Below are 26,917 nucleotides of genomic sequence, written 5' to 3' on the forward strand. Positions count from 1 at the left end.
CATAAGGAAGCATATCAATCACCATTAAATAAAAGAACGACTGCGATCAACAGAACAGGTATAATAAGTAAAAATAAACAATAGACAAACTCAATTTAGCTCTTACCAGTACGATAATGCGTTTAAAGGTTGATTGGCTCTATTTTTTCTTACACAAGAAACATTACATTAAGCAATTTTTAAAGACAGAATGGGTACCCAATTAAATAATTGTAATATCGTGTACCAAGTTAATTATAAAGAAGTATTATAGAATAACATTTCGTATTTTACGCACAAATTCAAAAAAAAACTTTTACATTGTACTTTCGTCCTTTCTACAGGCGAAAGAGGCATTATCATTTGTCTTATTAAATATTATTATCTATTGCTCAGTTGACAATTACTCAAGATGTACAATTCTATATCATTAAAGCTTCTCAACAGTTCCCTTGTCTTTCTTATCTCCTTAACAAAATTTATTGCTTAGGCGGACACAACAAGGGATGAAAAAGGCAAGAAAAACAATCAATAAGTGTTACACTTATCTGGGTAGTAACTTCCCTAATAAGTCACTTGAAGCCTTGGTAAGGGAGAGTCAGTCTTCTTCAGGACGACCTATTAAAAATGAAGGCTCACAGTGTATAATTACTCAAACCTATAGCTCAGTTGACCGGACAATCATGCCGGTCTGCAGGAACATCCTGTGTAGACGCCGTCTCATAGGCTCATCACTGGAGTACTCAGGTGAACAGGCAGGTTGCAGTAATGGCCAGCAACGACAAACACTGGAGAATCCAAACATCCGGGACGGAATAGTGACTTTCATAAGTGAATAAATTTATTCGACGTAGATTTCGAGCGATCTAGTGCTCAGACTCCTGTTAGAATGTAGGCTTCTCGAGTTGGGCAGTTCATCCTTACCCTCTCTGTGACTACCTGAAGGAAACAAAAGTCCTAATGGCACAAAGTCCAAGGGAGGAAACTTATTTGGCCACATGAAGAAAATCAGCCGCCTAGGGACTAACTAATCGTAGAAGTTCTCAAAAACTCGATAGTAAATCGTACTTCATATTCTACCCTTTTATACTTAGTTTCACATTGATCCTTGTGAAGTGTACTGCCGTCTAAGTATACAGAACTTTCCGAAAAACATCGACGCTCAGAAGGCATGCTATAGAACTTCTCCTAGCTGCGAGCAAGCAAAAAGTGATTTTAAATTGCAGTTCATTAAGCTTCCAAGAAAATGTAAAAGGTCATAAAGCATCTTCTAAACCTTCCCAAACTTTGAATAAGCAACAAGAGTTTTTGGTTCCCCCAATTCCCAATAGTAAGACTTATTGGGAAGCATTTTTCAGGTCTTAACCTCCCGGAAACTAGTAGAAAAGTGAAGAGCGAACGAACTCTTTTGCGCGAACCCAAAATACAGCCAGGATACCAGAATTCAGACATTCACACCCCCTAAACATGGCTAAAACCATTTTTCCACCAAATCAGTCAAAAACAATCCTTTGCGCAAGCGTGGCCAGTAAAACCAGAAAGCCAAATTCGGAGACAGCCAACGTCAAACTCGTTGATCTTCTTGCGTAACCTAATATTAGCCCTTGACCTTTATACAAGGAGAGCACGTATTCAAATCCCCTAAACAAGATAAAACAATAAGAAAGTTCTTGATTATTCTACGACTCCGAAGTAACTCGAAATGGCGCAGTAAAAATTGCCAGCTCTCATGATTACTTTTCTACACAAAAGTGCTTCCTTATTGTCACAATTTTCGCATTAGAAATTAACAAAAAAAAACTTTCAACAATTGATTTTCAGGTAAGAATTTAGGGAAATAAAAACCCCTATTAAATCAAATGACAAAAAAACAAAATTACACTGGAATCATTCTAGTTCCCAAATAATTACAATTAAGATAATTAATTCTCTTGTCAACTAATTCAGAAATTTCACTGCATAACAGGAGTTTATAGGTTTTCACTCTCTATTCGTCACGATTAGGCTTAGATGTACTAGATTATAGGAAAGCGCACTATTGTGTGATTTCCCTTAGGCAGACAGTCATGGTGAATCTTTCCTTAATTCGAACAATTCATTCCTCAGTGACGTATTCCTAATTGAGACATACATATCCGTACACGTAAGAGAAATATGTGTGCAGATTATTGCTCACAGAGGAATATCATATTTCCGAAGAGGAATATGTATACCTATCCGATATGCATACGTATGTAATACATATTATACATCCAGAGGAATATTATATTCCCTAGGAGGAATATGTATACATATCCCTCTACATAAGAGTAATACGTGTGCATATTTACTCCCATACGAATATTATCTAAGAATAATGTGTATACATATCCTTATACCTAAGAGCAAATCCGTGTATATGTTACCGTGACAGACCGAAATTGGAGAATGTCGACTTTCACCGGAGAATGTCAACATTCAGCAAATGCGTTGGTGAAAGATCGAATATTGCATTACATTCTTGTACATTCGGACCCTCACCGGTGTATGTCGACAATCACAGATATGCTCTGGTGTAAATCGAAAAGAGAAGAGTATATGTACACTCTGTCATTGCAAAAGGAAGTGTTCCACAAATAAATGCAGTTGTAAAAGCAAGGGCCTCTTGTGCAATTCAAAGTGTCATAATAGTTTAAGTTGTTGCAATAAATAAGATATGAATCACATAATTTAGTAAGTGTTTAGCTTCTATTGTTTTCCTTTCTCATTTTGAATGTACTGTGTGTTTTAAGTTGTTATTTTAAATCTCAAGTGCGTTTTTTTTTTCGTGACTGAATTACGGAGAAGAAAATATAATATTGTTATATGTTCAACAATTCCCATTAGTACATGGTGAATGTCGACATTGACCAGTGTAAGTCAGAAATAAGAGTATTTGGAAAATATTTCGGACATACGCCAAGCGACTATGTGAATGTTGACATTCACCGGTGAAAGTCGACATTCACCAGATTTCAGTGTTTCACAGTAACATATATATTACTCCCACAGAGGAATATTTAGGAATACCTGTATATATATATATATATATATATATATATATATCCCTATACACAAGAGAAATATGTTTACATATTATGCCTCCACAGGAGTATTATACTCCCTAAGAGGAATAGGTTTTAATTTTAAATTTCTTTAATTCTGATTTTGTATTTATTGGATTTTTTAAACTTTCTTAATGTTGAATTTCAGTTTGGGGTTCTTTGTGTAAAATGGATTCTAAATTTCTTACTTTTTGTATTTGTTTCTTGCCAAAATTGTTGTACTTTTTTTTTTTTTTTTTTTTTTATTCCAAAGGGATTTTAATCCCGAAGGACTATTAGTTTCGTTTTGGCATTTTGCGTCGGACGGATAAATGTCGGTTCACTTTTCAAACTGTTGCCATAAAATGTTAGAGTCCTGCATTATATTTGAAGAAATTAAATAATGAAAAATCTGCATAAATGTATGTATATTTCTCGTATTGTGATAAAACAACGGTACATAGAGTCATCGAATTTTGAATAACGTAATCCTCCAACGAATATGAGCATGTGGAAGACCCAATTTGAAATTTGAAATTTGTTTTATGATCGATTTCCTATTTTTTAAAACTTTGACGAATTTTTGATTAACAAACTCAAGGATTTCAAAGCGAGCAATGGCAACGTTGTGCAGAAAAAACATTTTTATCTCCAGCGCGTGAGTCTCTGTATCGGAAATTCTAAAGATATGCTCGTTTTAAAACTATTTTGCGATATTGCTGTTGCACTGGATCTTATGGTTTAAGTGCGAGGAACATGATATTTAATAAAGAAAGGTAACACACAAAATGTTAAAAAACGCCCCTTTGGACGTAATTTAAAATCTGAAACATTTCAGATTTTTTATTATTATTATTATTATTATTATTATTATTATTATTATTATTATTATTTTGTTTTGTTTTGTTTTTTTGTTAAGACATGTGCCAACTTGGCTCTGTCTCGCCATCTGGCAAATGATGCAGAGATAAATTACTGACGTAACACTGAGGTAAATTCTATCTTGCAGTTTGGGGAATAAGCCACTTAACTCCATGTTAAATTGATTTACTCCCGTAACCCTATTTTTCCAGCGGTGCTTCACACTTTTGAGGCCTTTCATGTATCGGGTCAGTCCCATAAGTTCGTGCGCATTAAAAGTATGACGCATTTATCTGCGTATTATTTCACTATAGAGCATTTACTAAAACAATACAATTTTGAACCTGTTGAAACTTGTCATCGTTTGACTAATCATATTATTCAGTTCATCACCAATTTTCGTAAATACCGAACGCATTTTAGTACCCATAGAAGATGAATATAGATAATCAGTACAAACGTGCTGTGCTATATTTTTTATTTTCGTGTAATGAATCTGCCATGTTTGCAGCGATAAACATTTATAGTGTGCGTGGTGAACACACTATTAGTGTAAGGATTGCCCAGAAATGGTTTAAAAAATTTTAAGTTGGAAAAAGCAGCATTGATGATGAATCCTGTTCAGGACGTTTTGAACTATTAGAACCAAATCAAATGATTCATTCAGAAAATTATAGTGAACAACTTTGCCGTATAAACTCAGAATTGGTCAAAAAACGCCCACGTTTGGTGAATATTGAGAAAGTGTTGTTTCATCATGATAACGCTAGACCGCATACGGCTCGAACAGCGCTTCAAAAAAATGAGTGAATTTAATTGGAAGTTTTTGCCACATCCTGCTTACTCCCCAGATATTGCCCCAAGTGATTTTCACTTATTTCGTGCTCTACAAAAGTTTCTACTGTGAAAAAAAATTAAATTCTAAACAGGATATACACAATGAACTTTCAAATGTTTTTGAATCAAATACAGAGTCTTTCTACAGCGATGGCATAAAAAAGCTGCCTGTAGGAGGGCGAGACATTGTAGATAATGGAGGAAAATATATAATTGATGAAAATGTTAAATTGTGTTTTTTAATATTATTTAAGAATTTACCAAAAAATGCGCACGAATTTATGGACTGACCCAATACAAGAGATACTAAAATTTACATGTAATTTACCAAAATTATTTACATATATACAAAACTCGTAACAATATTTAAAACTTTGAAGCAAAGAACTAGAATCTAATTACTGTTAAAATATACAACAAAGGACTTAATTTAAGGATTCTGATTTTCCCTTAATAAAGGATGTTTACGGTTTTCATTTGTGTTAGGGAAAATTAGAATTAAATGTATACAACACACATCACAAAACGGAAAAGCATGTTGTAATCACAACCATGTAAAAAATTTTGTTTCTGCTTTGCCAGTTTCTTAAATTTAATTTTGCTTCCGAAGAATTTTTTATAAATATTTAGCAGTTTAAAAGAAATAAAAAAGCGCCAGTACATGAAAATGTACTAATAAGATTTTCCTTGTTCCTTTTAAACTTCTTTAAGCTTGTAAAGGGGGGAAAACGTCGTACTTTGTTAAAGCAAAATGAACCCAAACATTCAGTAACCAAGAGGGCGAGTCATTTTATTTCAAGTTCTGATCAAACATTCATGAATGCAGTTTTTTCTATAAATAATCCATGAATAGATTTCTTTCTAATTTTTTTGTCGTGGATGGCAAATGTATTTTCGACCCGAATGGATCAGTCGATAAAGATTCAATAGGCGCCTTCAAGAAGAGGGAATGTGTAATGCTTTATTGAATTGTACTTAAGGAAAGCTTTCCAACTGAATGCATTCTCTGTACGAAGTAATTTAAGAAATCTTACGATAAATTCAAAATACTTTTTCTTCTTTAAATGTTGAAAACTCCAGCTAATGGTGTAATTAGGCTAGTTATTAAGGTTCCCGCACAAATGCAAAACGTTACGTTTAAAAACAGCATTAACTTTGCAAAATTCGTCTAAAGTTATTGCTTGTACAGGGTGATCAGCGAATAAGCCCTGATTTCAAAATTAAATATCTCTACAACAAAGACCGATAGAATTATGCGCTAAACTGTACGTTCATTAGCAAAACTGTAAAAATGGGGTACAAAAGTTTAGAAAATTTAGTTACGAAAATCGTTAACAGATAGCGCTCTGCGCTGAAAACTCTTCTGAAAAGAGTAAAAAAAAAAAATAAAGTGAAGCAGGCTTTGCAATAAAAATACAATTTTTTCGAAATGGTCACCGTTCGAAACAATGAGGTGTCGTAAACGAACAATGAAATTTGACATCACGTCTTGCAATGTCTCGACGGAAATGGAATCACATGCAACACCAATCAACGATTCAACCTCATCTAGAGTAGCGGGATTGTTTCGATAGACAGTGTCTTTTAATGCGCCCCCACAGAAAGAAGTCACAAGGACTCAGATCTGGAGAATATGGAGGCGAAGCTATTCCTGTGTCAGTAAATTGCGGATAACGCAATTAACGCTAGTTGAGTGCTGACAAATTGTTCCAAAATTGTAACGTAACGTTGAGTAGTTATCGTTTCTCGTACGAAAAAGGGTCCGATAATGCCTCTGGCGCATACCGCAGCCCATGCAGTAACTTTAGGCGAATGCAGTGCTTTTTCTTCACACAAATGAGGATTTTTCGGAACCCCAAAATCCCCATTTTGTTTTATTAACGATTCCATTCAAATGAAAATGTGCCTCATCTGTGTACCAGATGCAGCTCACATCAAATCTGTCGTTGTCGACCATTGTTGGAATCTGATTCGCAAAGTCAACTCTTTGTTGCACAGCTTTCATGGGTATGGACGATAACTTTGGATTTTGTATGGAAAAAACCATAGGCTATTTTTTAATATTTTTTGTGTGCTCGTGTACTTCAAACCTGTCTCTGATGCAATCCGTCGGATGATTTTACTAGGATTTTACTGAACAATTCCAAAAACTTTGGCTGCATTTTCAGGAGTGACTACAGTTTGCCTTGGCCCAACATTTCCCTTCCAATCATCAGCCACGCTGTCAGTCCGTTCGAATTTCGCGAAGAGCATGCGAATGGGTTTCGCATCGGGTCCAACTGAAACATTGAATCGGTTTTGAAAACTGCGACGTGTTGCCGTAGGACTGTGTTCTAATTGGTGAAATTCCAGAACCAAAAAAACATGTTGTTCAATGGAATACATTATTTCACTTGATCACTTTCGAATTCGAAGCCCATTTTTAAAGGCTATTGATAGGTCATGGCGATTAGAGCGCCATCTGGTATCGACTTTCGTAACTAAATTTTCTAAACTTTTGTACACCATTTTTACAGTTTTGCTAATAAACGTACTGTTTACCGCATAATTCTATCGATCTTTGTTGTAGAGATATTTAATTTTGAAATCAGGGCTTATTCGCTGATCACCCTGTATTTGCCAGAATTGCTGAAGAATATTCATCCTGCCTCTTGATTTCTGAATACTTCTAATTATACTTGTTCTACATGATTTAGAAATTAACAAGTTTTTTTTTAATGAACTAAAGCATACTTTTGCTGCGCTTTTAAAATGGCTGACTCGTCTTCTAAAGGGTTACAGCCGAAAACATCGCGGCAAAAACATCGCAGACGAAAACGTCGCGGAGAAAACAACACAAGGCAAAAACGTCGTGCTACAAAACATCGTCGGAGAAAGCATCGCAAAGAGAAAACATCGCAGTTCTAAAACATCGCGGTACAAAACATCGTCCTCGAAAATAAAGCGGTTCAAAAACTTCGCAGTTTAAAAACATCGTCGTCGAAAATATCGTTGTAAAAAATAAAGTATCTAGAAATCATCGCATGACAATAACATCGTAGACATGCTTTTTTCAGGCTTTGATAAATGTAAATAGATATTCCCGTAATGATTTGTGTGGGCAAGATGGAAAGAAGGATAATTTTTACTTTCATATTTTTTATTAATCAATACATTTTTGCTGAGAAAATAAAAAGGAAACTTAAGCATAGAAAATTAATGCAACTAATAGCACTTAATAGAATTTTAAACCGACATAGTTAACTAACAAAGGCCATTAATAAATTATTTTTTATAAAGTTCTTACTGGTAATTTTCATGAAAAGTATAATCTATAAGATGCATTTAATTTTCTATGCTTAAGTTTCCTTCTTACTTTTTCAGAAAAAATTTTGTTAGTTAATAAAAAAATGTGAAAGTAAAAATTATCCTTCTTTACATCTTGCGCTCACAAATCATTATCGGAATATTCATTTACAATTATTAAAACCTGAAAAAAGTATGCCTGCGATGTTATCGTCATGCGATGATTTCTAGATACTTTATTTTTTACAACGATATTTTCGACGACGATGTTTTTAAACTGCGAAGTTTTTGAACCGCTTTATTTTCGACGACGATGTTTTGTACCGCGATGTTTTAGAACTGCGATGTTTTCTCTTTGCGATGTTTTCTCCCACGATGTTTTGTAGCACGACGTTTTCGCCTTGCGTTGTTTTCTCCGCGACGTTTTCGTCCGCGATGTTTTTGCCGCGATGTTATCGGCGGACACCCTTCTAAAGTTGTAGTCTGTTAACACTGTGGGAAATAGTGTGCTGCTGGAAAGCTGACATCTAAAATCCCGTGCGGTTGAATGTGCTAGCTTATTACTATACTATGACAGCCACGACAATGGGAGCATAATAACAAGAATTCGACTCCTACTATCAGAAAGGGCTGCCTATGCTGACCCGGAAGGTTATGACTTCGGCCATCCAAGTGGGTAAGTCGTGACGGCGATTAACATACAATGCATACCTTCTCCCTTCTTGTCCTCCGTACGCCTGAAGTTTTGAAAGATCCGCGTTGCCGGTTCAGCGTTGGGAGTTTGAAAGAGAGAATTATTTTTTAAAAGTCAGTACTTCCGGATTAAATCCCCCGTTATGCAGCAATACGAGTTTGTATTATCCTCCTCTTTTGGAAATTTTGTTAACAGCACCGGAGATTTGCACTTAAAACGAAAGCAGTTTAAGAGGTATCTGCCTTAACTGCATTAAGTTGCAGTAAAGGTTAACAAAAATTTGATTAATTGATCTAATTTATAAGTACTAACCTTTTTCCATTTGCTACAGAAACTACGTTTTTATGTGTCTTAGCCTATCAGGCAGTTATGGAGCCAGCAAGGAATAAACAAGCAGCCTGATAGGGTCTGTTATTTCCTGCTTCGTATTAAAAAACAAATTGAAATAGCCGTAGTGAATTAAACTCCTTTGAGCCTTATTTAATGTCAATAACGCGGGGATATGTATGTACCACAGGAGGGCTAAGGACTGTATTGAAGAGCCCTAAGGATTAAGAACTACAGAATGAATCCTTAGTGCAATCATTTTGAAGCTCTAAAATCTTCAAAACGAATACGTGGAATGAAGGTTATTACAGAGATAGATAAACTGAGGCAACAATTTTTATCAGGAAGTGATGAAACTTAAATAGCACATACTTTTAATAAATTTTAGCTCTGAACAATTCTTGTATCTTTAAATTAAGAGGAAATACAATTCGTCCAGAAATATACAGAGGCTGTTCGCATATTTTTAGACGATTTTGGTAAGCGGTAATAAAACATCGTTTGCTGCAAAAGAAGAAATTGCAATTGTACTATGTTTTTAAAAGTCAAAATTATCGTCTGTGGCTTGAAAGTTTTGTTTTTATTCAAAATGGCAAATTTAAGAAAGCAGTGGTTCGAAGGCTACATTGACGCTCTTTCCGAAGAGAAATATGCATACTCCGTTATCCAAAAACGATGTAAGAATCATGGTTTTGTGATATCTAAAGCGTCGATAGGTAATATCATCAACACGAAAGGGAAAAAACGTCAAATTGGAGCCTCAAGTGGGACAAAAATTCCAAACAAGTATCCAAGGAAAAAACGGACATCTTCGACTATTGCAAAGGTACGTTGTTTAATGTTAAAAGAAAACCACCCTAGTCAAAGGACAGTTGTAAATTCATTAAAATGATAGGTGTCCACTGTAAACAAAATGATAAACGTTCATTTAAATCTTAAGAAAGCGAAAAAACGCAGTGTGAATCGTCTTCTTCCAAAGCATATCGCTCAACGCAGGACACGCTGCAGAATTCTATATGAGAAACACTTATCCAAAGAAAAATGGAAAACAATTGTCACAATAGATGACGCATGGGTGTAGTTAAATGATTGTAACAAAAAAAGAGTCATTTATAATCATAAAAGATGAGAAAAAAATTAAGTACATGGTTCAAAGAATCGAAAGAAAGTTTTTCTAAGGATTCATGATTGTTGCGGGTTTTTCTTATACTGGCACGTTAAAAATAAAGAGAGTGCAAAAATATGTCAAGATTAACTCCAAATACTATCAGAAACATATTTTATCGCCAATTTTTCTGAATGAAATACCATCGCTTTACCCACAGTGCCATCGATCTGTGAGACTCCATCAGGACAAAGCTAGCAGTCACACATCAAAATCCACTGTAAATTTCCTAAAAGAAATGGAACAAAAATCTGGTATCCAGGCCATAACCCTTCACTGATATCTCTACTAAATCTCCCGATGTGTCACCTATGGATTTGTGTGCTTTCGGTCTTTTAAAAACTGCATTATCCAAACGTTGTCCTAAAAACCTAACAGGACTCTGGAAAGCTGTTGGGGGGAATGGGATAGAATACCTCTTCTGCCAATTCAAAAGCCATTATTATCCTGGAAATTGCGGTGTCGAAAGATAGTTCAGAATAAGGGATGTCAAATAAAACATTTAAAACACAAGAATTTTATGTAATTTAGTTTTGTGAATACAATATACATCGTCTAAAAAATGTGTGAAAAGCTTCTGTATATCTTTATTTTTAAAACCCAGAGTAAACACAGAGTTTCTTTAATTATGGGAAAGCACTCGAAGGCTATCTGCCTAAGGAGAGGGATGCCTTCGTGGATGACTTTCAAAGGGAAACTGGCTCATATAGGGAAAAAGCACGAAGCCGACCACGCAACCAGACCGTTCGCCCGAATTCGGACCAGAGTAAAGTATTAGAAGTGAATCTCCACGTTCTTTTTTTCGTGATTAGTAAGTTGTGTGCAACGATGCAACGATGTTTTGACTTTCTTCAGATGAAAGTATGTGTAGAATTTGACCTTCTTTAGTAGCATAAAGGAGTATCGAGCTACTAACAGATTGAAGCGAAGTAACAACTGTGCTGTGCCTGAAGTAAAAACGCAGTTTTGAAATGGTCCAGCGGTTCTCAACCTTTTCACTAATGCGTACGACCTAAACAAAAACTGAAAACCTTCAGTACTCACCACTACAAAGTACTACTACCACCACCACTCTTGAGCAAAGTTCAGATCGCATAAGTTTACGAATGTTAGAGAAGAAAACTCAATCAGGATGTTGGGGTTTTACATTTTAATTTAATTGTTAAAAATACTTTGCTTCTTTGCGTACCACCTATTTTTCTCTTGCGTACCACCGGTTGAGAACCCCTGTTTTAAACCATCAGCGTTTCTTAAAACAGAACTTGAATATAAACGCACTTCTTGTTCTTCACAATATCAACCACCACTGATGGCGATGTACCTTAAGTACGTAACAGTCAAATTCAAATTTAAAACTAAACGTAGAAGTTAAAAACTACACAATTGATTTTAAGTTCTAAGTTGGCTGAGAACTTGTCTCTGGCGTAAGAATTAATTTCAGCAATAATAACGAAGTCGAAGAATTACAATCTTATTAGAGCTCGCGAAACTTAGCATCGTGGCCTTGAAAAGCAGAAACCAACTGTCTTACAATTCGAAACCCTCAATTTGAATCCTTTTTTAAGTTACATTTCTGATGAGGAAACAGAAACGAGAAGTTAAAGTAAAGGTCTAAATCATAATAACAGGTTAAGGAATGTAATAATAACCCTACAGCACACTTTTATTTATACAACTAATGAAGCATTGACCAATAAGACTTATTAGCCATACTCCTGCACTTGAAGTCATATCAAAATGCATTCGAAATAAACAGAATGGCTGTAGCGCCATCTCAGGCCTGCCAACATCAATTCAGGGCATTACCTTTTTGAAACAGTACGTAAAAGTCGAATATCTCAACACCCCATAGTCACTCTGAACTAACAACTACTGCAAGCAGATGCACTCTCCTGTCTTATATAGTCTTCACCCTACCGCCGACAAACTTCTAGTAAATTCCATTTCTCGAAATTACTGGAAGGCAAATGACGGCCGAATATGGTTGCGTTTGCATAATTATACTTATTGAGTTACCTGATACAGTGACAGAACCAAATAGTTGCCAAGTTTGGCAAATTTTGAGATTCCTCGCCAAATTTGGCGACAAAATTTTGTTAAAGTCGCCAAATCAAAGTTATGTTAATTAAAAAAAGTTAGTCGCCAAATTTACAAAACAGTTACAAAAGTTAGTAGCCAAACGCGTCGCCAGCTTGGCGATATCTCGCCAATTTAACGATACAGCCATTTATTTACCCAATGTTAAATAGACTTGCCTCGGAACTTTTATTTTTCCTGCAAAACGTCGTGTCTTCAATTTTTCATGTTACATAAACAAAAATATAACAATTTCCCTCAAATTGCTTATATATGTACAAAATTCGTAACATCTGGTGAGCCATTGGTTAGTCGTTCTCTAGAGCTAGCAGAACTTTCATTTGATATTTATTGATTATTTACTGCACAGACAGAGCTTAGCTCATTTTAATGCAAATATTAATGGAACAGAAGTGAAACTAATTAAAATAATTATTATAAGCTACAGCTTTTAGAGTATAACTGGCACTAAATTACATTTCAAAGCTTTTCTGTTATTTTGAAGAGCTAATATATATAATTTCACATACAGACAATTAGTATGTATTTATACGTTCTAGTTTCGAAGGGACTGGCTAAACTTTTGACTGAGTCTTTGGGTTACAAATAATAAATGAAATTACTGAGCGCTTTAGTTACTAATTAAAACGTTGATTGCCACGCGAGTTTTAAGAAAATCTCCTTTAGTCCACGAGCTCTGCTATAAAAAGAAAAGAAGCTTCAAATGTTTCCCAGTTTCCCATTGTCATCTCATTTAGAACGTCTAAAACGAAACATTTCGCAACATGAATTCAATTTAAAACCTTCCCTCAAGAACGAAGTATCTAAAAATGGGCGTGAGACTCGAAAATTATTTTTCCTTTTCCAAATATTTTTTCTATAGTAACAAATGGTTGAAATTTTTTGGCGGTCAAAACTGTTGCCCCAAATTTTTTAAATGTCTAAAAGAAAAAAATGAAAGATTAATTTTTAAGTGAATCATATAGCAGTGAAGAAGAGATCTTAACAAAAATTTGAATAGTAGCGGTGAAAAACAGTCGAGGTTTTTCATAAAGATAATTATCAACAAAATTATATCTTCAGATTCTGATTCAAATACTGATAGTATATTTGTACAATTATCAACAATTTTAAAGTCTTAAATTAGGGATAAACCTCACTCAGCGCGAAATAACGCCTTATGAGATATTAAGATCACAATAAATTTAGTAGCAAAACTTTGAATTGCTATCTCTTAAGAATATTCTAATTTGAGCTTCCAATGTATCCTCTTAAATGTTAGCTATATTTATCGAAGTCTGAAATGGGCTGAGATGGTAAAGACAACCCTTCAATTGTGAAACTAGTACAACTTTTAACGAGAAAAATCTTCAGAATTTTTCTTCAACTAGAGATTCAGATTTTTTCTTTAACTTTTTTCTTTAACTAGGAAAACCTTCAGATTTATCTTGTTGACATTTTTATTTCTATTTGTTTCGAAAACATTTTGTTTTAAATGGCCGTAATATATTATACAGTTAGAGAAATGTTTTTGTGCAAGGAAAATAACGCAGACCAAATCCTTGTTTTATGGAACAGCAAATGTTTTCGCAAACAATCATCCTTATGCTTTACTTAAAGCTAAGTGCTATTTAAAATATGGAATTGGCAGAAGGTCTTATATAAAAAATAATTTCACTTGCATTTACAATAAGTACATATTTGGACTACCGAAAGCGGAAAACTCAATTTTTTAGACTTTTTAATATCTTTTATAAGCTCTAATTCCTGTTAATTGGAATATTTATTTAAAAATCTAATGTGCTAGATTTTTTTATGTAAAATGAAGTAGACCTACTAGAAAGATATTTTATTTTCATATTTCTCTTTATCATCGATTTTTCCCTCCTGACATAAATAGATCAGTAATATCACTTCGAAATCAAATGCTGCTCTAGATACTTTTCTCGTTTTGCATACAATTATGTGGAATTCACCGCTCTAAGCAACGAGGGAACTTAATAATTCCGATGGAATCAATGAAAACAAACATCCTCAGCTTAAATATCGACAGTGCCAACGAAGCCCCTTAGCTCAGCGAAGAGACAATTAACTTACTGACAGTTACTCGATACTTTTAACCTCAGGGTTTCCTTCGCTGTTGACAGCATCCGACAGAAACTACCAGAGGGAAACAACTTTTAGACAGTCTCTTCGCATCTACTTTGACATCAGCGGAGCTAATTTCGACATCCTTAGAGTTGAAACTTCGGTACCAAAGTCGCGATTTTATGGAATAAGTATACAGAAAGATATAGAGAAACAATACATTTCGAATGAATTCAGAGAAAATGAGAAGCGCAAAGAGAAAAAGCAAAGTCATTATTACGTGTGTGAATACCAATAATGCGATATTAAAGTACCAGGATAGATATATCTAGATAGAAAGAGTAGTGTCTTTGCTGATCTTTTAGTTTTGTCCAATATTTTACCATTTCTTTCTACTGCTGCTTTAACTTTTTGTGTAAAGCAAAGCACAATTGTTTCAACCTTTGTAAGCTATCTGGAATACACAAATTGGGCAAAGCAAAGCACAATTGTTTCAACTTTTGTAGGCTATCTGGAATACACAAATTGGGCAAAGCAAAGCACAATTGTTTCAACTTTTGTAGGCTATCTGGAATGCACAAATTGGGCAAAGCAAAGCACAATTGTTTCAGCTTTTGTAGGCTATCTGGAATACACAAATTGGGCAAAGCAAAGCACAATTGTTTCAGTTTTTGTAGGCTATCTGGAATACCCGATTTGGGCAAAGCAAAGCACAATTGTTTCAACTTTTGTAGGCTATCTGGAGTACACAAATTGGGCAAAGCAAAGCACAATTGTTTCAACTTTTGTAGGCTATCTGGAATACAGAAATTGGGCAAAGCAAAGCACAATTGTTTCAACATTTGTAGGCTATCTGGAATGCACAAATTGGGCAAAGCAAAGCACAATTGTTTCAGCTTTTGTAGGCTATCTGGAATACACAAATTGGGCAAAGCAAAGCACAATTGTTTCAGTATTTGTAGGCTATCTGGAATTTACTTTTCAAACTGTTGCCACCCAATATTATCGCCCTGTATTATATTTGAAGAAATTAAATAATGAAAAATCTCCATAAATATATGTAATAATAAAATTCCATTGTTTTTCCCGCCTTTTCTACATGTTCAGTTATAGAATGTTCTGGAAATAATTAAAGCGAACTGGAATGGCTGACGAGTCTGACGTCGTTTCTTGGAAGCTCCGCCTTTCCACAGGCTATAAAAGGACTCACAAAGGAATATCGGGGTATTTTCTTTAATGTAACGATGCAGTAAACTTCATACAAAAAGTCATTAGTAATTCTTTTTTATTTACTCCGGAAATATGATTTTTGTAACTGCTATTTCTCCTGACCAATAATAAATGGATCCTGTTTTTTAAACTTATCGTCTGATAATTTAAACTACGACTACATATATATTTCTTCACCAATCTATTTATTCCGGACAAAAGCTAGTACATCACACACATATATATATATATATATATACCTATATCGCCTACCCGACCTTTATTTTATTTATACAATTTTTTGATCTCAGGCATATACTTATACTTACGAAAGTAATTTAAATAACAAAAAGATGAATGTTTCAGTAATTTGCAATTTAAAAAAAAATTCATGTTGGACAAATGACAAAATCTAACTTTTAATGCTTTTTCCCGACTACTGTTCGGTAAAGTTTTATATTCGTTATGAAAAAATAAAACTACAAGGAGTTTGAATCCCTTACGACAAAAAATTGACCGAGATACTTAATTCTAAAATTTGTAATTTTTGATATAATTTCCAACTTGCCTTAAATGATAGATTAATTAAGTTAAAATAATTAATTATAATTAATATAATAATTAACAGGTTTAAATAAAGTGCAGCAAAATAAGTGTATAAGTTAACAAGCCTTTATTAAATTATGCACATATTTACAATATCATTATCTGATGTTGATGTAATTTATAATATCACTGTCTGATTTATCATCATACATTGATGAAAGAATTCATCAGATTATTTTTCATTTTTGTGGCCTCGTATGAGAACGTTCTGTGTTTTAAAGTATAATTTATTTTATGCATGTATTTATAGCCATTTTTTATAAATTTATCAAAATAAATGAAAGGAAAGCGCATAAAGATTTTATTAGTAATTTTCATACGGATTTTTATAACACGAATTTTTATTTGTTCTACATTCCCATGTACGGAACTAGTCTCCTGTTTTTACTTCCTTGTACGAAGTAAAAAGGAAGTATTGTAATCAAGAAAAGTTTCAGGCGGCATATTTCAACGAAAATATCCATTTTCACCGCTATCGAATGCAATTTAACGATGTTTTTGCGTGATATCTGTAAGTAAGGACAGAATAAAAGACTCTTTTCCTCCAAAAATATAATAAAACTGCTTTAAAATTAATTCTGAAGAGAATTTTTCGTGACGTCTGTACGAACGTATGTACGTACGTGCGTGCGTACGTACGTATCTCGCATAACTCAAAAACGAGTAGCCTCAGAACGTTGAAATTTTGTATATAGGACTGCTATAACATGTAGATGTGCACCTCGTATTTTGGTTGCAATCGGCCGCATTAAACGTATATAAGTATATTTATATATATATGTAATAATAAAAGCAAAGGAAATAACGGAGCAGTGTAGATGCGTGATTAGATCCATATTGAAGAAGATTTTGATTGCGTAGTATTTAAAGAACTTGGCAGTCGAGGCAGTTTTAATTCCATTTTTATTTCCAATTGATATTTGTGGCCACAATCACTTGGCACTCTAGTCGTGCCTTTCCACAGAAGATTTACATTTTTGATATTGTTGGGATAGAAAGCAAGCCAGCGAAATTACATTTTAGCACGGTAGAGAGCAAAAGCTGAAGTGCATCATTATGCAAGATGGAGGCACGCGAAGAGAAAAGTTTTGGTTTACAAGGACAGTGATTGGTCGTCAAGAGGCATATGGTATTAACGGTTACGTACAATCGCATGATTAATTTGAATGACGCAATGCAGATAAGTTATTACGATTTTAGAATAGAGAGGAAGAATTAATGTTTATAGTTATATTATAATTCTGATTCATACATTTTTATCTTACATATTTCCCCCCTTCAAAAAGAAAAAGGCGTAGCGACAGAGAAGCCTTTTTAAAGAGAAAGAGTTAAAGCACTAGCAAATTTAAAAAAATATAAATAAATAATAAAATTTTGATCCTGTAAAGTATTATTTATAAATATCAATTTTTTTTTTTAAATAGATTCTTAATTTTTAGAGTCCTATTGAATTTTTCAACATTTCAGTCCAAAAGTCTTTTTGTTTGAGAGTTCACATAATCATAATTCTTCAGGGAAGGTTCTTGTTGTTAGAGAATACCACAAAAACTTTGACATAATCATTACTTATAATTAAATGTAATGCACATAAATATTTATGATACTTATTTCCATACTGATAAATTATAATTTAACATCATAAATAATAGGATTAAGATTTTCAGAATTTATGATTTCACCGTTATCATCTTTCATTTACAATTCCTGATTTTACCAAACTGGAAGCCTCGCAATACTTCTAAACAAACATATCCATCAATAGGGCTGTCCTCTTGAGCTAACCAGTGTGTTCTCTGCACTGGTGGCCCAGGGTGCCTAGACAGTTACTTGAAAAGGCCTCCGTTCCTTGCATTAAGGTAACTGGCCTTTGAGAACTGCACTAATACATTCCATAATAAAAAAATATAATAATAATATAAAAAAATTACAAACACTCATAAAGTGAGAGCCTCCAACATTATCTTGCATGAAGAGGGTAAAAGGAACAACTGTACAGAGGTAATAACAGGCCTCTGTTGAAGGAACCAGTACTCCCTCAACATACACTATACTTAACATACAATCACCCATAAATTTAACATGCATTTACCATAATTTCATATTACGTATCTGTAATAATTTCACTTATTTTTTACACCAACTTCATTTTTAGAATAGTTATAAAATTCGTATTCAAAATTCTCAACAAAATTTCAAAAACATAAAAACTAATCTTAATATCCTTCCCTGTGAACAATTTAAATAGCTTAAAATTCGTTACTTAATTTGCTCACACATAATTATGAAAAATTAGAAAAATTAATGAACAAGAATTTCAGATTTTCTCAAAACAAATTGCAGAAGTTTTAACCAAAGTTGAAATGAAAACTATAGAATCCGCAGCACATTAAATAATTTAGTTCCTGAGCTAAATTCACACGAATGCAATACATTTTGAGCTGTTGAAAAAGCGGAAGTGCAAATAAGTTTCTGTCGCACATACTTGCAAACACTAACTCGGATCGACCTTGAACCCGCTGTAATGCTTAATTCCTAAACGGTAATTCACTGATGATTTCCTTTTCACTAGGCATTCGAACTTCTCAATTTATCGAGATATTACTTTCAATCTGTAAACACTACGCGTGATTATTTTTTTGAAGCACTTGCAAAACACCACAGCAGAAGAATGATCTGTTATTTTTTAAACACTGAAAAAACAAACTTGATAATTCACTTATTTCACATTATCTTGGATTTATCACAAAACGATGATTGGAAGAGCTGAATTAAATTTTCCATTGAGGTTTCAGGCTGCAGGAAACTATCCTTACCGGCTTAATTGTCATAATAAAAGCACAAGGAAAAGACGGAACAGTGTCGATGCGTAGTTATCCTATATTGAAGAGGAAGTAATCTGATTGCGTCGTAGCTAATGTGTTGACTATATATGTATATATATATATATCCATTCTGTTACCCGGCTCAGTGATCTCAGTTTCTTTACTCTTATATGTTTGTAAATTGTACATTTTTTGCTTTAAAAATGATTGAATTATGGTGTTTTTATGTTCCGGTTAAGGATTTTATGCCTTTTAGTAAATCTGTGTGCAATATTTTTAGAATTATCAGCAATTTTAAAGTTGTTTAATTGCCGCTAAGCCTGTTTTTAATGGCGGCCATTGATGTTTACATTTGAAACAGGAGACTAGTGGATTTGTTGTCAATCTAGAGAAACTTAGCTTCGCAACAACAAAGATAACGCATTAATTTATTATTGCCAATTAAATCATGCTTAATTCTTTCTGGAATTTTTTCGAGGAAATAAGTGTTTGAGATTTACTTCGTAATTTTTAATATAGATATTTTGAGTTTATTTTTGCCTTCTCGCGAAGTGAGAACTGAATTAATTCAATGAGAAATACTCAATCGTCTGTGAAAAACTGTTTCTTTTCTGTTTTGTTTGCTTAATTTCTTTGCTAATTTTGTGAGTGTTCTTCAACCTCGATAATCGCGGCTCTTGCTGGCACTGTGCCAAATCACCAAAACCCATTAGTAGTAGTGTTAGATTAAAATAATAACTCTCAGAATGCGCGTGTACTAGTTAACTTACTAAAGCTGAAGGGTTTTATTATTTTTCAAACTAGTAAAATCTTTTACTTTATTTTTTCCACTATTCATTTTTGAAAAGTATATAAAATCAAATGTTAAGTAAAAATACAAAAAAAAAAGAAGACCCTGCGTTAGAGAGATCATACCTATTTGCCACCCTATTTGGTATATATTCACTGCTCCAAAACCCGTATACGTGTTTGTACTGTTAAGGAATATTCCTTGATATCGCCAATAGATGGCGCTAGAAGTCCATCTATTCGCTTACTTAACGTTTCCCCTTCTGAACACGTGACTTGCAAAACAATCTTCCTGAAGCTAGATTTTGAATTGCATTGCACAGTACAATTCGATTATTAGATTCTTTTGATGAAACTATTTAGTTCATACTTTTTAAGCGTTGACATTTGATTTAGGCATTTTAACCTTCATTATGTATATATGTATCATAATTAAGTTTAATTACAATAATGTAAAACCCTCCAGGCCATGCATCTCATTTTTTCATTATCAATTTGATTCGAACTTGATCTAGAATTTCGTTTCAGTACTTATGCTCGTGTTGGAGAAAAGATGGTTAGATTATTTGACTTTCGCAAAGCACACGAGGGCTATCTACCTAAATGGAAGGATGGCTTCGTGGAGAACTTTCAAAGGAACCTAAGTTGAAAAAACATTTAAAATAGGTCGTGGGGATTTCTTACAGAAGGAAGTAAATCAAATTATTTCCAAGAAACGATAGTTCCCTTTCTATGATTTTCTTTCGGTATACTCTTAAACTTTACTTGGAAAATTTTCCTAGGCATTTCAAATGCATGCATATTATTAACTCTGACTCTTATTAAGTTTCGAAATCTTCTTTGCAATCATAAACTTAAATTTAGATTTAGCGAATTATGACTAAATGTCAAATATGAATTGAAACTTGAGAATAGTGTAAAACAACCTTCATTTAAAACTCAATAAGATCAGAACACACGCTTGATCTTTACAATTCAGCCAACCACTTGTGTTTGAATAAATTAAAACAGAATAAGTTCAAATGTAAAATTTAAATTCAAATAAACTAGAAGCCAAAGTATTTATATTGCTATTTTTTTTTTACTTGTAATGTTTTAAAAATACCTAGATAATTTTAGTAGCGAAGTAATAAATATAACATATATGCTCTAACGATTGTGAAAAGAAGTATGGCGGTAAAATTCTATAAAATTATTCGATTGAATTTATTTGTATTTCTTACAGCTTCCATTTTTAAGGTAATTGCTTAGAATCTCATTTGAAGAAATTAATGCGGTAAGTAAAACGAAACTATGCATGCTAAGAATAACATATATCCAAACAGCCATTTTCTCTAAAACTAAAAAGTCGAAAAATATTTAAAAGCGCAATAACTGTCTGAAGTTCAAAAATTTCATATCATTCCAGAAATTCCGTGGATTTAACCTAGCTTATCTTCTTGGACCTTTAAAAGCCGATCGATTTTGCTACGTTTCACGAGTTTCTGCGGGTCATCTTTTTGTGCACCAGGTGGCGTTACGGGTCTTCGGCAGTTAATGGGAAAGAAGATATTTTGAAAAGACGAAAATAACTTGAGTAAAAGAAAAATAAAATAAATAAATCTGAAAAGAGGTGATTTTTTTTTAATTCAGCTGAAGTGGCCTGTACAAGGGATTACGGATTTTATGTAATTTTTTATTTTCTGTGAAGATAGTGTATTTTTCGTAAACTCTACTGGAGGTCTTTGTTTAAGTGAAAAAATAAGCACTGTAGACACAGATGAGTCTTGAAATTGACAGAAATTGAAATTTTAATTTATTTTTAGTTTTCCTCTATTAAGTGTTGCGCCTTAGGTTGTTATTGCGTCAGAGCGTCTTTAGAGGAAATAAGAACACATGTTTTTACAATGTTTCTATGTAGGAATAAGCTCAAACGAATTTGATGTAAATTTACAGTCTGTTAAATATTATTACCTTGAAAAACATTCATTTTATTAGTAAAGTATATATTACACATAAAACTACGTGAACCTTAATTTGCGTAGTCCTTAAATTTGTTTTCTTTTACAAAGTTGCAGAGACATTAAGTTATTGAAAAATGAGCAACGTCCTCTTCCGGAATCGAACCACGGACATCCGCGCCCAGCGTGAACACCACTACACTACGAAGACTTGCTAAGAAGGCGGGAGAAATATTTTATATACTCCCCCTTTTAAAGGGCGACTGGGATTTTTACGGGACCCAATCGTCAAATCCTGGGTGGGGAGAATCATCATCCACCACCCTTTTAGTTCGAGCGCCACTGTGGAGATATTAGGTTATTTCGAAGCAGGAGAGATATGGTATATGGTCACTTTACTTAACCTGTTCCGCCAAACTTAAGCAGGAGAGATGAAAAATGAGCTCAGCCCTCCCCGGAAATCGAACCTCTGTAATACGCGCCCAGCGTGCAGACCGCTACACTACGAAGGCATGCTAAGAAGGCGGGAGAAATACCTTATAAAAGTAAAGGAAGTATTGTAATCGCGAAAAATTTCGGGTATCATGTTCCAAAGAAAATACCCATTTTGACCGCTCTCGAGTCTATTTGAACGATGTTTTTGCGTGACATCTGGACTTAAGTATAGGATAAAAGACTCTTTTTTTTTCCCGAAACGGATTGTAAAATGGATTTTAAATGCATTCAGAAGGGATTTTTTGTTGACAGCTGCAAGTACGTACGTACGTAGGTATGTAGATATCGCGTCTAAATCAAAAACCGTACATGCCTTACCCCCCCTCCTTTCCACATGCCTTTATGGAGTAACTATAATGCGTTCGACGCATATTCGGGAGTTCCGGGATGCAAGTCCCGGTTAGGGCACTGCACATTTTTCTCGTTCTTGAATCGATGCAGCCTAGTGACTTTACATGTTGGATAAGACAAAGCAAGAAGAGGCTATCTGCTGACAGTAGTGACACCTCGTGGAGAATTTTCTAAGAGAAACTAGTTCTGTTTGCGTTATACATAGGGACAGCACATCAGAGGAAGAGGCTTCTAGAACCAGCTGCTCGAGGCAGCCATACACGGTTAAAATGCCTCAACCTCTGGAGGCTATCCGAGGAGGCGCCATCCCAGTCGGCCAACTCAGGGGGACATAAAATGCCACATAAAATCTGGGGATATAAATCTCAGCGCTTAAAATACAAAGTCAACGCAAATAGCTAGACATCGACCGCGTCCCAGTGTTGACCAATGGAGTCCATCCCACAAGGACAACCTTCAATATCTCACCATGTAACATCCCCACAGCCAAGTCGCAGACAAGGCAGTTCCAGCATGGTCCTTGCCAATTCTGAACCTACCACCGAATAAACGATGGTTCTAGACATTTTGAAGACAGTAGACCTGAAACTGTCCTCCATAGCATGTAAGTGCGAAAGGCACCAACTGTATATTTAAGGGGAAAAGAAAGTCACTGCCCGCGTGTGGTAAAATACAAAGCATTGCAAGCAACGCCTGGCAGGATCCCCTGTAAATCCTGTGGGGTGTAATTTATCAGGATATCTAGTGTGGCTGGACAATACCCACATTGCCAATGGTTAAACAATGGGTGTCCACCACATTTCTCCATATCCATATCTACCCCAGAAGCCGAGGCTATGAACCATCCTTGCAGCTAGTCCTTTAACCTGGGATCGAATCCGGCTCTATCTCAGCATTTAGCATTAACCACTCTTCCCTTTCTCTTTAATTTGGAAGATCTCATTGAAAGACGTCAGAGATTATTAAAAAGTATAAGGAATAATGCAGTAGCAAATCAAGCCACAAAACTATTTATCAAATGTTAAATTTAAACAAAAATTAATTTAAATTACAACTTGAATTTCTTTTTTCAACTTTTGCGGACTCAATTCAAAGACTAACTATGATTTTTTTTTAACAATCAGTTCGCAGAGGCTCAATATTTAATTCTCAAGTTTTGTAATGGCAGTCGAAATGTAGCAAATTGAAACAAAAGTATCTTTCGGGGTATCATGTAAGAAGTAACAGATTTGCCGCTGCAGATCAAGGTCAACACCATTTCTCCGATACTAGCTAAACCAGGTTGTTAATATGGGCCCAGTTACTTGAATTTTGCAGGAGTTCACAGTAAGGCACACACATCGCAGTTACTCAACATCTATAGCCTAGTGTCCGTTATGCATTCTCAAGCATTAATCACGAATTTATTCGTTATGCAATATTTGTTATGCATTATTCACGAAAATAACTAAGTTCTGGAACAAATTTAGAAAGGACGAGCACAATGTTACAGCTAAAATAAAAATTTCTTGATTTAACTATACAGTACAAAGTCTTTAATCCGGAAGTCCATAATCCGGAATGATCTATAATCCGGACCTCAAAGCTACAAACTTTCTGCGCATGCGTAAACACATAATATGTTTACACATAATACCTTTACGCATACGCATAATAAGCTTACGCATGCGCATTTAATGTATAACGAACGGTATAAGCTAGGCTAAAATTATCTAATTATCTATTTCATTTAATGTTGCAGATTGCGTTGTTCCTTAATCTTCTAACTGGATCCGGCTTATTATTTTTTGCAGACTGTTAGAGCAATTTTATAAAAAGTAAGCTGGAACTTTCGATTATGTCAAAAAGAGTTTCCGATTTCCGAGCTGCCAAAGGATCTACAAAGCGAAAGCATGTTTCGATGTACCGCTTCCGATAGTGAAGAAAGTGACAGAGAGGTTATTGAAAACGAAAAAATTTCGATTGACAAATTAGTCGGTATTCTCGACACACCAATTACAGGACTTGAACAGTAGAATTGAACAAGAAATTATGTCTGTTTATAGAATTAAAGAGAAAGTATTAGCACAAAAAACGAAACAACTTACATTGAAAGAAATGTTTAATAAAGTAAACAAATAAACATTAAGATTTTTTTTTTTTGTAAATTTTGATACCCTTTAGATCATAGTTGCTGTTGATTTCATAAATTACAGTTTCATATTTTTAATTTTCTAATTTATGCATGCCATCTTACCAGATTTAAATTGATGATCTACAAGCCGGAAAAACCCCTGATGCGGAATAGCGGAAGTCCCGGCGAGTCCGGATTAAAGACTTTGTACTGTACTTTGTTGATTTAATTATTTAAGTCCAGAGACGTCAAAGAGTTGATCAGATCTTCTCCACACGATAAGGACTTCAAGAATTTTTGAAAATACATTTTAAAATCAGATAATTTTTTAAAGTTTAATTTTCAGCTTGAAAACTGTGTTACGAAATGTCCAGCTGCGGTAAAATAGCTTCCTCTCAAAGCGGTTATAGGACTGCCATAAAATGGCCAAAAAAGGCAGGGTTGCCAGTTTTTGGCGACAAAATTTGAGATATGTCGCAAACGGAGCGAGAACATTCTAGAGCGAATTATTACCGGTTGGCCCCAGAATGTTCTCTAAGGCAGGTCAAAAGCTATATAAATTCTTCCTGTATGCGGAGTAGTAGTGTATCTTGAGTTCATCATGAAGTATATCTAAAGTATGTTGAGTTCAGTAGTAGTGTTTTGAGTTTACAGATTTACTTGAGAGCGACCGAATAGAGTCAAGAGCTGTACTTTAGTGTTTTCCTGCGAAGTTTTTTGACCGTTGTAGCCTGAAAGCTGTGTTGCTTATTGTTTCAGCGTGTTTACCGCCGTTGTTCGACGGCTGTAAACGTGCCCCGTGTAATACTGGCGAATGAATTGTGTTTTAATTCTTCATCAAGTGTTGTCGTCCAATCACTACAAATCCATGAACCCGTAGAACTCAACAATATTAATACTCATTTCCATTTTTATGTGTTCTTTCTCATAAATACATACTCTTTAGAATACTTATTTATAAGCTCTTCGTAGCTACTTACCATTTAATGAGATTAAAAATGCAGGAACATGTAATCCCTCGAGCCGCTGGTAAAGTTACTAAAACATAAAAAATATCAGTATTTATTTGCATTTTTCCGGCTGATATTCGTTTTGAAATGAAATGTTACTTTCTCGATTTGTTTCATTTAATACAGATGTTTAAATTACAGATGCACGTAATTAATGAGGTGATATATCAGCTAATCCACTCTTACAAGAAATTGTAGCGCTCCCTAATTATGCATGCACTGGCATTTAGTTTGCATTTTTTAAAGCTAAGTCAACACTAATTAGCATTGAGGCAATAAGAGGAAGTTTTTTATCTTTAATGAAACGCAGAATATTAGTGGAAAGACTTTTTCTGGGCAACGCCGTAGTAATTATATGATTTTTAAGCCTTTCAATTACGTTGATGTCATTGAGGAAGTAATTATCCTGAAGGTATCTTTATAAGGCTAATGAAATTTAGCTTTTGGATATTTGTAAGATGTAGATAATCATTTCAACTAAATTATGTTATTTAGATTTTGCACGAATTACTAGAAGAATGAAATATGGTATAAAGAAATTTACTTTTTAAATATATCATTTATTTTAAGACAATGAAATAAATCTTTATCTTGTTACTGAGAAAGTAAGGCGCATATTTATGTAAGAGAATAAAATGTTTTACGTTCCAAAAATGTCGGCCAACCGGTTTGGTGGTTAGCGTTGCTAACTACCCGGCCGAGATTCGAATTCCGAAGAAGGCATGGATGTTTGTAAATGTATAATGTCCGTGAGACAGGGGGGCACTCTAAAGATGCGGCGAGCCGAAAGTCTTCTCAAGAGGCGGGCACTCAATCGCTAAATCCTTTTAGTGACGAACTATCGTAATCCATATCTGTGTTTGGTCGCCACTGTGTAGAGATACAAGGTTTCTGAAGCAGGAAACATGATACATAAGAAGTGCCCTAGTGGCGCAGCATTCATATTTTAACCTAGGACTCAAAAGAATTTCAAATTCAGTACAAATTTGATTGTTTCATAGATAACTTCTGGATAAATTCAAATTATATATATGTAGGATCGGTACTTACTGTCTAGGAATATGATGTCTGTAAACATACTTCTTTTGTGGCTGTCTAGGGGCTAATAAACTAGTCCAATTTACAAATAACTTGAATATTTAATGGAAACATGAATAGTTGCTACAAACTACAAAATGATTACATGTGTAGAAGGATGAATTTACATA

The sequence above is a fragment of the Stegodyphus dumicola genome, chromosome 2 (assembly GCF_044657685.1).
Source record: "Stegodyphus dumicola isolate Sdum_Otavi_A_Nest chromosome 2, ASM4465768v1".
In the NCBI taxonomy this organism is placed as follows: domain Eukaryota; kingdom Metazoa; phylum Arthropoda; class Arachnida; order Araneae; family Eresidae; genus Stegodyphus; species Stegodyphus dumicola.